Raw genomic sequence first — 12797 nt, 5'->3', positions numbered from 1 at the left:
TTATACTCCCCGGGGGCGCGGCTTGGCCACGCCCACTCATTCGTGGGGGGTGAAGAGGCCACGCCTTTCCACACACAAGGGAGGAGGGATTACGAAGACGCCGCCCCGGTTAGGCGCTCTCTCATTGGTCGACAAGAGATGGAGGAATGGATGAGATTGAGTTGATTGAAAGGGTGACACTTCAAAGAAAGACACACACACACACACACACACACGCCCTCTCCTCTGCGTGGCTGTTGTAATGCTTCATGGAAGCCCCTTCTTCACTGCCATATAACATCCAAATTATCTGCTTTGAATTGGATTATATGGCAGTGTACTCATATAATCCAGGATAAATTCCAGATTATCCGCTTTGAACTGGGAGCCTTTCTACACTACCATATAACCCAGGTCATCAAAGCAGATAATCCACATTATCTGCTTTGAACTGGATTATCTAGGGCCCCTTTCACACAGCTGTATAAAAATCCAGATTGAACTGTTTTATATGGCAGTGTGGACTCAGGTAATCCAACTCAAAGCAGATATTGTGGATTATCTGTCTTGTTATTCTAGGTTAATGGCTGTGTGGAAGGGTCCTAGATCTAGTAAAAGTAAAGGTAAAATTTTCCCCTGACGTTAAGTCCAGTCGTGTCCGACTCTGAGGGTTGGTGCTCATCTCCATTTCTAAGCCGAAGAGCCGGCATTGCCCATAGACACCTCCAAGGTCATGTGGCCAGCATGACTGCATGGAGTGCCGTTACCTTCCCGCCGGAGTGGTACCTATTAATCTACTCGCATTTGCATGTTTTCGAACTGCTAGGTTGGCAGAAGCTGGAGCTAACAGTGGGTGCTCACTCCGCTCCCTGGATTCAAACCTGAGACCTTTCAGTCTGCAAGTTCAGCAGCTCAGCGCTTTAACACACTGTGCCACTGGGGGCCCTCGGTCTACACTACCATATAATCCAGTTCAAAACAGATAATCTGGATTGTATATGGCAGTGTATCGGAGGCCGGGTTTATAAGGTAGTGTAGACACATATAATTAAATTCAAAGCAGATAATTAGGATTATCAGAGGGCCCTTCCATACAGCCATATAACCCAGAATATCGAGGCAGAAAATCCCACAATATCTGCTTTGAACCAGGTTATCTGAGTCCACACTGCCATATATTCCAGTTCAAAGCAGATATTTTGGGATTTCCTGCCTTGATATTCTGAGTTATATGGCTGTGTGTAAGGGCCCATGGCAGAATAAAAGGGGCCTCAGGCTATAGATTCCAAATTGGCAAGGATTTAAGGGTGCACCTACACCATCAAAACAATCCAGTATGACACCACTTTAACTCAGGGCCCTTCCACACAGTCCTATATGCCAGAATATCAAGGTAGAAAATCCCACAATATCTGCTTTGAACTGGGTTATCTGAGTCCAGACTCAGATAATGTGGGATTTTCTACCTTGATATTCTGGGATAAAGGGCTGTGTGGAAGGGCCCTCAATGATATGGGATGGTGGGAGTTGTAGTTTCTCACGGACTTTCGCCTTCTCTGCCGAAGAGTTACCAAAAATGCAGCTTCAGAATCCCATAGCATTGGGCCATGGCAGTTCAAGTGGGATGAAACCGCATTAATTCCACAGTGTAGCAGCCCTTTCCTCGCTCGCCTTCTGAGGATTTGCATATCAAACGCAGCAGGCCAATGGGGGTTGAGGAGGCCCCTAATTGCCCTCTGATGGCCTTGAGAGGAGCGACAGACTGGCACTTGTGAATGGCTGATTAGAGCTGCTCTGAGGAATCTCCAAAAAGGCACCCTCCTCCTTGAAGGGACTGCTTTTTCCTCAAAGGAGATCAAAAGGCGCTGTGAAGGGACATTATCATCGCCCTTCGGCCCTTTTCAAAACATGGCCCCTGATTAGCAGGTGGTGTATGTCGATAAGGCTTCCCTCAGATGTGCCTTTTTCTGAGGGAAAGGCCAAGGCCCAGGAGAGCTGCTAATTGCTCTTCTTTGGGCTTTGTTTGTTGCCCTGGGCCCAAGGTTTTGGTTGGGCCTGGCTTCAAAGGCGGGCAGGGATCCTGGGTGCCAGTCGCGCCATCCACAAACCCTTCCTCTGGCACTTTTGTTCTCTGAATGCATCTCTGAATGCAAGCCACAAAGCTGCCATCTATGAAGAAGAAAGCCAGTGGATACCCGTGTTTTCACTGATGTCTACAAAAAGGAAACACATACGGTTGGTCTGGAATAAACAAACCCACACAAGCCTCAAAATACACACAGCTGAGGCCTATGGTGCATCACTCTTACACTGTGGAATGAATTAATGCAGTTTGACCTCACTTTAACAGCCTTGGCTCAATGCAGCTATAGGCCCCTTCCGCACAGCTGAATAAAATCCCACATTATCTGCTTTGAATTGGGATATATGGCAGTGTGTTCAGATATTCCAGTTCAAAGCAGATATTGTGGGCTATGGGACCAGGGCCGTAGCCAGAAAAAAATTTCGGGAGGGGTTTTGAAAATTTCGGGGGGGAGGGGGGAGTTGAACCTCTAACACCCCCCCCCCCCCCTCGCTACAGGCCTGTATGGAACCAAGCCTTTGGGGCAGTGCAATGAGGCAATAAGAGGAAACCTATTCTGCTGACCGGAGCCAGCATGGTGTCCTGAATTGGTTTAAACAGCTGATTTTAAAGTAGGTATAACGGATTTTAATGTTTTAATGTTTCTGTACATTTATTATTATTTTATGTCCCAGCATGGAATGCTTGTCGTATATATGTTGTGTTCCACCCTGAGTCCCCTTCGGGGTGAGAAGGGCGAATATAAATGTTTTAAATAAATAAATATGTTGTCTTAATTTTCTGGGTTATATGGCTGTGTGGAAAGGTCCCCAAGTTTACAAGGTCTTTAGCCTTCTCTGGCTGGATCTGCCATATAATCCATGTTATCCAATCAAATAGTCTACAGTATCTGCTTTGAAATAGATAATTAGAGGCCCCTTCTACACAGCCATATAAAATTCAGATGATCTGTTTTGGATTGGATTATATGGCATTGTAGAAGGCACCTCAGCACCCTTCCACACAGCCATATAACCCAGAATATCAAGGCGGATAATCCACAATATCTGCTTTGAATTGGGTTACCTGAGTCCACACTGCCATATAATCTAGTTCAGTGTAGATTTTTTGCAGCTGTGTGGAAGGGTCCCCTTCCAGACAGACCCTATATCCCAGGATCTGATCCCAGGTTTTCTGTTAATCCCAGATTATCTGGCAGTGCAGATAATCCAGTTTAAAACAGAAAACATGGGATGTGATCCTGGGATATAGAGCCTTGTCTGGAAGAGGCCCCAGTCTTCATTGCCATCTAATCCAATTCAAAGCAGATAATATGGATTTTATATAACAGTGTAGATGGGGCTACTGTCAAAGAGATCGGGCACCTTGTCATGCTACATGGCATTGAGCCATGACCATGTAAGTGGTGCCAAACTGCATTCATTCTACAGGGTAGATGGACCCACACTCCCAGGACTGGCCAGTATTAGGAGAACATGGCCTAAATTCAGGCCCCCATCTATATTGCCATATAATCCAGATTATCAACGCAGATAATCCACATTATTTGATTTGGACAGGATTATATGAGACTCCTTCTACGGCCCTTCCACACAGCCAGAATATCAAGGCAGATAATCCACAATATCTGGTTTGAACTGGTTTATCTGAGTCCACACTGCCACATCATCCAGTTCAATGTGGATTTTACACAGCTGTGTGGAAGGGGCCCTACACTGCTACATAAAATCCAAATTATCTGCTTCAAAATGGATTATCTGAATCCACACTGCCATATAATCAGTTCAATGTGGATTTTACACAGCTGTGTGGAAGGGGCCCTACACTGCTAAATAAAATCCAGATTATCTTCTTTGAGCTGGATTATATGGTAGTGTAGACTCATATAATTCAGTTCAAAGCAGATTATCTGGATTATATGGCTATGCAGAAGAGGCCTCAGAGCAGTTTACAAAACCCTTAATTTGCCCTCAGGCCCAAACTCTAAATAAAATGCTATAATAAACAAGATAGAATAAATAAGAAGGTGGATCTTTTAAAGTTTATATTGGTTCAGTCAATCTACTCTGGGACTAGAAAATAGTTTTTTTAAACTCACTAGTCCAACATTTGATCAAATACCTGAGATATGTATCTGTATGCATAGGCTCTCCGTATTCACAGATTCAATATCCATGTCTTGAAAATATTCTAAAGGGGGAAAGAACATTCCATAAGCAATCCTTGATTTTACTGTTTTATATAGTACACCATTTTACTACACTGCGGTATATAATGGGACTTGAGGTGTTGTTATTCACAGGAGATCCTGGATCCAAATCCCAGCAGATACCAAGGGGCCACAGTGTAAGTGTGATTCATATCCAATGAATAAATCGCCTTCCGCCCTGTCATTTGCAGAAAGTATTCATTGGACAATATATTCTAACTGTATAATCTCCAAAAATTACTGCATGATGGTTTCTAGGTGAGTGTGCAAGAAAATGAACCTTTAGAAAACACTTGGAGGCCCCTTTTACACTGACGTGTGAAATCCAGATCATCTGCTTTGAACTGGATTATATTGCAGTGTGGACTCATATAATCCAGTTCAAAGCAAATATTGTGGATTATCCACTTTGATAAACTGAATTATATGGCAGTGTAGATCCAGCCTAAGTGAAACATGGTTGATAAAGTGAGTTCTACTTTTGACCATTGGTCATAAAGCATTCAGTGGGGCTTCCATAGGAAATACTTGCTATTTCCAGCTTTCCAAATGAGATTTCCAGCATCTATTGAACCAATATAAATTTAACAACACAGCAGTTAAATCCCATTGCCTTTGCAGGTCTCAACGTTTGTGTGTCCATATGTTCTTCTGAAGGTACCACTGTCAAGGATATGGACCCTTCAACATATTCCTGACACTGATATCTTCAAGAAGAATGTATAGAATCAGCTTGGGGGCCCTTTCACACAGCCATATAACCCAGAATATCAATGCAGAAAATCCCACAATATCTGCTTTGAACTGGGTTATCTGAGCCCACACTGCCATATATTCCAGTTCAAAGCATATTTTATTCAGCTGTGTGGAAGTGGCCCCAGCCTTTGATTCACCAGATGATTTATCCTATGGGCATCCATCATCCCTGTTTCATATCTCCAATGGTACTGGATTGTTTCAGGGTGCATCTACAATGTAGAATTAATGTAGTTTATCTGTCATATCTCAATACTATGGAGTAATGGGAGGTGTAGTTTTGCAAGGTCTTTACCTTTTCTGTCAAAGAGTGCTAGTGCCTCACCCAACTGCAAATCCTAGGATTTCTTAGTGGGATATTGGGAAATACACACATTATATATTCAGAGGCCATCATGTGCTTCAGAAATAGAAGTACGGGCTGTCACCAAGTTACAGACAAGGAGGTTTTGTTCTTTAGTTGAATTCGTATGTAAATCAGAACAGATACATTGTAAGTGTAACTTCATATACAGTAGTCTCACTTATCCAACTTTCACTTATCCAATGTTTTGGATTATCCAATGCAGTCTGCCTCTTGCCCAGATCCACAGCTGTTTCTCTAGGCAGAAAGGACTGAACTTTTTACAGATTTAACTTCTAACAACGTTGTTACTGTAAGTTCATTTTATGCAATTCTTCCTTTATTTCTAGTCAGTTTTTAGTAGTCAGTGTTTTTGTAGTCAATGTTTTCAAAACATTGCTGTTTTGGTGCTAAATTCATAAATACAGTAACATCATTGTATTTTGAACTGCTTTTTCTGTCGATTAGTTGTAAAACATGATGTTTTGGTGCTTAATTTGTAAAACATAACAAAATTTGACATTTAATAGGCTTTTCCTTAATCACTCTTTATTATCCAACATTTTCACTTATCCAACATTCTGCCAGCTCGTTTATGTTGGATAAGCGAGACTCTACTGTATATATGAAGCTCTGAATAGCATAAGGATGGGTTAACACCCCTGTGGAGTTTGTTTTGTTGTTATTTTTTGTGTGTGTCAGGAGCAACCTGAGTCGCTCCTGGTCTAAGAGAATTGGCCGTCTGCAAGGACGTTGCCCAGGGGACGCCCGGATGTTTTGATGTTTTTACCATCCTGGTGGGAGACTTTCATGTCCCCACATGGAGCTGGAGCTGATAGAGGGAGCTCATCTGCGCTCTCCCTGGGTGGGATTCGAACCTGGCAGCCTTCAGGTCAGCAACCCAACCTTCAACCTTTCGCCCACTACGCCACCAGGGGCTCCATTTTGTTTTGTTGTCTGTGCCCCTATTCAGAAAATTTCGCCCCACTTTCTGTCTCTGTGACAATTGGATTTTGAAAAATTTTGCTTATTGTGGAAACAAAGAGTGCGATAAAGCTTCAATAGAGACCCTTTCCCCCATGATAACTCCTTCAGGACTGAATTTCTTTTCCAAGGGTAGATTTCTCTCATTTCCTGTTGTCTCAGCCTTGTTCTTAACTATAAGTTGTTTGTTAGTCGGATGTTTGTAACTCAGGGACTTCCAGTAGTCCCTATTTTCAGAACTACAGTAGAGTCTCGCTTATCCAACGTAAACAGGCCTGCAGAACGATGGATAAGCGAATATGTCGGATAATAAGGAGGGATTAAGGAAAAGCCTATTAAACATCAAATTAGGTTATGATTTTACAACTTAAGCACCAAAACATCATGTTTAACAACAAATTTGACAGAAAAAGTAGTTCAATAGGCAGTAATGCTATGTAGTAATTACTGTATTTACAAATTTAGCACCAAAATATCACGATGTATTGAAAACATTGACTACAAAAATGCGTTGGATAATCCAGAACGTTGGATAAGCGAGTGTTGGATAAGTGAGACTCTACTGTATAAGCATTGCAAGGCTTCTACAAAACAGCATGACTCAGTACCAGTTTGATGAGTTCCCATTCTCAAATCCTTTTCTGGATGATAATACCAGCTGAAGATATGCTTCCACTGAAATCACTACAGTTACAAGCACTCCTTAAAGAGGGCAAAAGAAAATCTCAGCCAAGGAAGATCTCTTTATTTTAGGACTGTTAACACTCAGGGAAGGGTTTCATGAGCGCTTTCTGCCCAGGGGCTATCAAGAAAAAAAGTTATTTCAGTGGCTGTTCTTGATGATTGAAAACAAAGGGAGTGCTTTAAAGCCACCTAACTTCTGAAAAACACTCAGAACAAATGACAAGTGGGGAAATCGGGGAGGAAAGGGAGCTGCCAGGCTGAGAGGGTTGATTTGAACATCAAGGGCTCGGGAACAAAAGGCAATCTTTAACAAAAAGGAATTAAGTTGCAGGAGAGAGAGGGAGAGGAGATAACATCATTACAGAGAATTGTCTTGGTCCTTGCATATGTTAAACTATTAGTGTCAGAGAGAATAATCCAAAGCACAGCACAGGCCAATGAATTTCACAATGTTATTGAAAGCTGATGCTGTGACACATCAGGTAATGTGTAGTTCTTCACACATTGTTGGGTTGCAACCCCACTGATGGGTGTTATAGTCCAAGATCATCTGGACAGTCTCTCCTTGTTTATCTCTGGGCCCTTCCAGATAGGCTCTATATCCCAGGTTTTCTGCTTTAAATTGGATTGTATGAGTTCACACTGCCAGATAATCTGGGATAAACAGAAATCCTGGTATCAGATCCTGAGATATAGAACCTGTTTGGAAGGGCCCTAATTCAAGAACATCATCTTAGTGCAGAAGAAGAACAAATACTCAGGGGATGCGTCTATCCTGTAGAATGAATGCAGTCTGACACCACTTCAAATGCCAAGGCTCAATGGTATGGAATCATTGTAGCTGTAGTTTTACCACATCTTTTGCCTTTTCTTCCAAAGAGTTCTGGTGCTTCACCAAGCTACAGCTCCCATTATTCCATACTATTGACTCATGGCAGTTAAAGTGCTGTCAAACTGCATTCATTCTATAGCACAGATACAATTTAAAGGCCTAAATGATAAACACTTAATACATCCCATTGATTCAGTGGTTTGCTCTTATTGGGACCAGCATTTGGATTTAGAACAGAGGTTTTAATTCAGTACACATTTTACATGGAAGTTTAACCACTTGAACTCAGTGAGACTTACATTTGAGTAGATATGCAGAAGCCTGCACAGCATTATATTTATTTTGATGCAAACACTTGCACCAGAAGCCTAGATTTTGTCCCCTACACACAAATATAATATATTTAATTGTATTTTTGTTGTATTTTAACTTTTGCATCCATGACACAAATATTACGGTTTTGTATTTGCCTTCTAAAATTGTGTTGGGTTATGTCATGTTGCTAGCCACTTTAAGGCTGTATGCAGAGAAAGGTGGTGTAGAAATAAAGTAAATAAATGAATAAAAATAAAATATGTAGGATCTTTAGGGTTCTGGTAGTTGTCAGAAGCCAAGTGCAGTTGCATAATATTTTATCCTCATAAGCTCTTATTAAATAGTAACATTGGGTTGTTGTGCATTTTCTGGGCTGTCTGGTCATGTTCCATGTTCTTCTGGAACATGGCCATACAGCCCAGAAAATGCACAACGACCCAGTGATTCCAGCCATGAAAGCCTTCCACAACGAATAGTAAGATTGTTTTAAATTGAAGTATTTGAATTTTACATACAGTGGAATCTCTACTTAAGAACATTCCAAATAAAGAGCATTTGAGTTAAGAGCTATTGCTCGGCCCGGGTATTGCTTTGATACAAGAGCAGCATTTTGAGTCAAGAGCTAGAGCCAGAAGGAGCACTAGTGCAAGAGTACAGAGCTTTAGGGCTTAAAGGCAAAAGCATCAGTGCCTCATACTCTTATCTGCTTTGGGAGATTGTTGTCTGCTTTGCTCTTGTCTGCTTTGAGGAACTTTGGGTTAGTTGATTTTGTGTGGTTTTCATTCCTCGTATGTTTGGCTTCATGAAGACAGAGAGGGAGAGAGTGCAAGAGAAGGAGGGAGGCTGGAATGAGTATAGTATGAAGAAAATGATGCTTCTGCCTCTTCACTTTGTGCTTCCTTGCCACAACTTTGTGCTTCTACCATTTTAAAGTTGATATTTCGTTTTTATTGTTCCATGTGAATGTGCAAGTTTTGTCTTGCTGTTAGTGGCCAACACACATTTTGTTGCCTCAACTGTGCTTCCTTGCCACAACTTTGTGCTTCTACCATTTTAAAGTTGATCTTTGTTCATGTGAATGTACATGCATACATTATTTGTTATTTATAAAATACATTTTCTTATTTTAAAACGCATAACAAAAAATGGGGGGGTTGGGGGTCCGGAACGGATTAATAGCATTTCAATGGGAAAATTTGCTTTGTGATAATAGTGTGTTGAGTTAAGAGCATGGCCATTGAATAACTTAAACTCTTAAATCAAGGTATCGCTGCAAGAGAGATCTGATGTACACACATATAAATATAAAAATTACAGAATATAAATACTGTAAATAAATAAATAAATAAATACTGTGGTAGCAACATCAGGAACAGAAATTCATTACATGAAGCTTTCCTATGATCAGGTTCTCTCTGATACAGAGGAGTCACAGTATGGGAAAAATTGACACTGTTATGTTTCACCAGATGAAAACACAGAAAAGTGAATACTTCATCAGATATGCAGTTCTTGCAAGCCATTGGCCATTTTAGATTCAATACTGTATTTAGCAAGATCCAAGCATTCACATATTGTTTAAAAATGTGTGCAAAGTGAAGAGTATTGTCACCAATATGTTTATATTTTTAATCCACATGCATACACACCACATACTCTAGTGCTCTCAAGCTCCTTCCACACAGTTGTCTAAAATCCACATTGAACTGGATAATATGGCGGTGTGGGCTCAGATAATACAATTCAAATAAGATATTGTGGATTATCTGCCTTGATATTCTGGGTTATATGGCTATGTAGAAGGGCCCTAGAAGAGCAAATGTGCATTTTTTTCTGTGCAAACTACTATTTTCTCAGTGTATCACCTCCAAAATCCGCAGTGTCATTCAGCTATTTGAGGGTTTCATTCTTTATTCAATTTGACACGAATAGAATGGGATTATAGCAGCAGATTCCAGCTCTTTTGCAAATATTCTTTGATGCGTCAATGGGTATACCCATTGGTACATGTCATATAAAAAACTGCTCTCCCTGTCTATAACAACACTGTTATCAGGAAGAACTAAGCCAATCACAGCAAAGACAAAAGTTAGACTAGATAAGAAAGTACAACCCTCGAGATATTGCTAGATTGCCCAGCATGCATCACTATACTAGCTAGGGATGATGGCAGCTGCTCAAGAACATCTTGAGGCAAGGCTGTAGCCAAGGGGGGGGGGGTGTTAGGGGTTCAACACCCCCCCTGAAATTTTTCAGATTTTTTTTTTAAAAACTGGTTTAGTCAAGAATTTTAACTGGTTAACCAAATCCCCATGAGTGTCCACTGAAATTTATCTATCTTGAGTGTCCACTAAAGTTTATCAATGGAGCCTGATTTCTAAATTATTTTGCATTATGGAACTACTCTTCATGATATGCTAAAAAAAAAGTTTCAGCCCCCCCCCCATTTTTTCTGGCTTTGGCCCTGTTTTTAGGGTCACATTTTCCTAACCCTGCCTTATCCCAATACACAAATAATAGAAGAAAACTATGGCAGAACAGCTAATTAAGAAGATAGCAGAAAAATACCTTTTTTAGGACCTCATCTCATGAGTGAGGAGAAAGCGGGGGAAACTGTCTTACTCTGTTCTTTCCTGTTGAGGTCCATCTTCTGAGTGGCCAGCCATCCCAAGTCCTTTCCCTGTTGAAGTCTGTCTTTTCCCCGTTTTCTTCAGTTTGCAGTCGGGTAGCATCCAACCCCTGAAGATGCATTCTGGGCTCCGTTTCCATGCGCTGTGGAAGCAGAGTCCTACAGAGTCCCACTTGATGTGCCCTTACATCATGTGATGGCCTCCTTGGGACTCCCATGGGACTATGTTTCCAACGCACATGGAAACAGAGCCCTCAATCGGTGGGATATGGTCCTAAGTCCAACACAAATTCTATAAAAATTCTGTAGGTTTTCTAGATACTTTATTCCACCCATCAGCCAGCCCCCCAGCACACATATATGCTAGCCAAGAATGGAGGGAAATGTGTACCCTGCTTCATTTTACGTACAAAAGCAAGTCATGGCTGATACCGTGTTTTCCCGAAAATAAGACAGTGTCTTATATTAAGTTTTGCTCTCAAAGACGCGCTAGGTCCTATTTTCAGGGGATGTTTTATTTTTCCATGAAGAAGAATTCATATTTATTGTTGAACAAAAAAAAATGAACATTTATTATATACTGTACAGTAGTTGTCATCACAAACCAGCATAACCAAACAAACTGTGAATCCTATCAAGAATTTCTTGTTACTACCATTATTTCCATGTAAAGCAATCTATGGTACTACGTACATTTGCCGATCCTGCATGCTCTGGTGTCCTGTTTGGTGGGCATGCGTCCAAAGAAAAACTTTGCTAGGTTTTACTTTAAGGGAAGATCTTATATTTAGCAATTCAGCAAAACCTCTACTAGGTCATATTTTCAGGGGATGTCTTATTTTCAGGAAAACAGGGTAGCTGACTCACAAATGAGACATCCTTAATTACACAAGTAAATTACTTTAGGGAAGGACTGGTGGCTCATTAGCCTTCTAGTTATTTTGGGCTTGTAGCCTCACAGTTCTTTACCATGACTCCTGGCAGGTGGGGTCAAGGGGAACTCTAGGCCACATTCTCTTGCACACATTGCTTTGTCTTCGAAGATTCCTTCTGACTGCTCCCTGCTGCCTAGTTTTCTGTTGCTTGAGGCAGGCCTAATGCACTCTGCCTCAAGGTGACCATATGAAAAAGAGGGCCTGAGTTCCTGTACCTTTTAACATTTGTGTGGAAAAGAGAGTTGCAACAGGTAGTGTTTTTTATAACAAGTCACACCTTCTGAGATTCTTTGTTTCCACACAGACAGAGGCCTGCCCTCCTTGTTCATGTGTCCACTCTGTTCTTCTTAATGGTAGGTTCACTCTGTGGATAAATCGTTCAAGTCACAGCAAGGTGGCAAGGCTTCAGCCAAAATGGGAGTTTCAAATTTTGCTAGAGAGAATATGGGCTACAAGCAACATGTTTTATCTTGTGGTTATACCAAAGAATATAGAGATTAAAAAACATGGCGCTTTGGACGTTTTGTGTTTGAAACTTCCTAGCAAACCTTGGCATTGTCTATACTTACTAAGGTCAATGAGATCCTGTCTAGAATCCGGCAAGAAGACTTCTTCCACACAGCTGAATAAAATCCCACATTATCTGCTTTGAACTGGAATATATGGCAGTGTTGTCTCAGATAACCCAGTTCAAAGCAGATATTGTGGGAGTTTCTGCCTTGATATTCTGGGTTATATGACTGTGTGGAAGGGACCTAAGTAACACACGAACCCGTCCAGTTAATTTTGTACAGTTCTGAAAGGAAGTGCTTCAAAACAGCGATACTTCCTTCCAAATCACAAAAACAGTTGGAAGTTGCTTGAAAGGCCCCTTTTACACTGGCATATAAAATCCAGATTATCTGCTTCGAACTGGATTATATGGCAGTGTAGACTCATATAATTACGTTCAAAGGTGATAATGTGGATTATCTGCTTTGATAATCTGGATCATATGGTAATGTAGAAGGGACCAAAGATTTGCAGGTGGCTGAAATCTCACTGCATA

The sequence above is a fragment of the Anolis carolinensis genome, chromosome 3 (assembly GCF_035594765.1).
Source record: "Anolis carolinensis isolate JA03-04 chromosome 3, rAnoCar3.1.pri, whole genome shotgun sequence".
NCBI lineage: Eukaryota > Metazoa > Chordata > Lepidosauria > Squamata > Dactyloidae > Anolis > Anolis carolinensis.
Note: the sequence above shows the minus strand (reverse complement) of the source record.